This window comes from Grammomys surdaster, unplaced genomic scaffold (assembly GCF_004785775.1).
Source record: "Grammomys surdaster isolate TR1022 unplaced genomic scaffold, NIH_TR_1.0 212, whole genome shotgun sequence".
In the NCBI taxonomy this organism is placed as follows: domain Eukaryota; kingdom Metazoa; phylum Chordata; class Mammalia; order Rodentia; family Muridae; genus Grammomys; species Grammomys surdaster.
Window position 1 is genome coordinate 4,933,542 of NW_021604657.1, and position 2,479 is coordinate 4,936,020.

Here is a 2,479-nt window from a genome sequence, read left to right on the forward strand (position 1 = left end):
GAGAGAGAGAGAGAGAGAGAGAGAGAGAGAGAGAGAGAGACATGCAAGGCCTCATTGTCACCTGTTAGTTGGGTATGAGCTCAAGTACTTCTAAGAGAAGAGGCCTCTGAAAAGCCAGGAGAAGTTGGGCTTTCTGGAAAGTCACCTGTGGCCTAGAGTTCTGTTGTTGTTCTCCTCAGACTGTCTACGTGCAGCACAATGCCATTCTGAAGAGGTAGAGGTCTGGGGACATTAGATCCTGCATCAGGCCTTCCCTGAGAAGTGGCTTCCCTTGTAGGGAGCAGAACTGGAGCAGGTCCCTGACCCCTCCGGGGAGTGGCTGAAAGCACTTGGCTCAGGCAAAACTTCAGGAGTGAGTGAGCTATTTTTGGTGCTTGGAGAAGGAAAGGACTGTGGAAACATTATCCACGTGTCTGGCTATGGGCCGTGTTTCCATGCTGACTCCTTTATATGATTCCCATAACAGGCCTGGAAGTAGACACTGCATTTCCTACTTTGATAGCATGGAATCTGCGGTTTAGGATGGCTAAGCGATGCTGTCCGAGCCCCACGGTTAGCTAGCAGCACACTTCATGCCTAGCTCATGGCTATGCTCTCCGGATCTCAGAGCTCTGTTGTCTTGCTGCTTTCCTTCCCAGCTGTGTGAGCTTGGCTTGGCTTTGAGAGGGTTCTCAGTAAAGGCTCACCCTCATCCCTTTGCTTTCCTTCCTCTGGGGCCCTCATCTCTCTCACCACATGAAGCACTTCATCTCATGCTCTGAGTTAGTTCTCTTTGAACTTCTAGCCCTCTCTTTTAATGTTTCTGCAGAATTTCCTTCACTGGTGCTTAGAGTTTTAATCGAAAAATGAAATCTGCTGTCTGGTCACTTGTGTTCAATAAAGTGTTCCACAATCCACAAGAGCCTGAGGTTGAGCTTCTGCGACTGGAGCTGAACAGCAGAGCAGCCAGAGCTAGATGTGAGTGTGTGTGTGTGTGTGTGTGTGTGTATGGGGGGTGGGGGAAGGAGTGGGATGAGTAGGGGGAGCTTGCATACTGACACACTGGCAGAATTACTATTGTGCTAAAATATTTTAAAGAAAAAAATAGTGAGGGCTGAAGATGTTACTTAATGATAGAATACTTGCTGGATTCCATCCAGTATACTGCAACAAACAAACATCCCCAAACACCAAGATAGCAAAACGAGGTTCCTGCAAATGTGGCTTGTGCCCCTGTGATCCTACTGCAAGGGGTTTGCATACAAACTTCAAGTTCCTGGAGGTGCACATGTGGATCTCTGCTAAGCTTGGGTCTTGACCCCTTTGGGATCAGTGTATGATGGCTTGAAAGTAAGCAAAGTCTGGCTAGCCTGGCTTGCCCTCCCCTCCCTGCACTGCCCCAATATAACCGCTGGAAATCTGAGAAGATGCCTGTCCATGCAATGAAATGCAGACACTAAACAACACCTGTGTCTCTACCAGGAACGACTTGATTTTGATATTTTTGGTCTCACTCAAAACCTTGAACTCCAAGGAAGAAGAAAGCTCAAAGATTTCTTGAGATGGCTAGGACAGAAGCTTGTGGACAATTATTTGCCTCCTGGTGTGGCAGGAGAAAGAGATTAGAAGCCCTTCCCTCTCCGGATTTTGGAAGGTGCTATGCTATTTAAATGAGCTTTCTAGGATGCTATGGCTCAGGGCTTTGGAGGCTTCCTTTTACCTCACAAGCCCGTCCTTACTTTAGGGATGTTTTCCCATTCTGAATTAGCAGTCTCTATTCTTATTTGTAACTGCGTGTCCCTGGTCTAATTCTTTGCTGTGGAACACGAGAACCTGGGGACTGCAGCAGATGCCCTGTGACTCGGATCTGTGTCTCTAACACTATGGTATGGAGGCTGGTGACCTTCCCTCCTGTCAATTACTGTCTTCACAGGAATTTACTGATTTCTGTTTCTTTTCATCAAGCTGATTGGACAGATCTGACAGGGGGAGGGATTGGGAACTTCACACAAGGGGAGTGTTTTGAAAGCATTGAATGGGTTATTCTGTTCTAGCCCAAGAGAGCCGCGTAGATCCACTATCTGAAGTGTCAGGTTCACTGACCACAAGATCCTTTACTGGATCTTTCTTTTCATTTCTGTGGCTAGCATTCGGAAGCAGTTACCCACCACACAAGCAACCTTGCCAAGAGTCACATAGCTGATGCAGACCAAGTTCCACCCAGGTCTGTATGACCCATTTATTCATCAGTCCTAAGTACATGCTGCCAAACTATGTAGTAGTGAACAAACCCAGCATAGAAAGATCATGACATCCATCCTTCTGAGGTGATGCCTTCCCTCGGTGAAACTTTTGAGTCGGTGCCCAAACTTATTACAGCATATTTTATTTTGTTATTTTTTGTGTATGACTGTGTGTGTGTGTGTGTGTACATGGATACACACATATGTGTCTGTGTGAGGTCATTCTCTACCTTATTCCTTTGAGTCAGGCTTTCTCA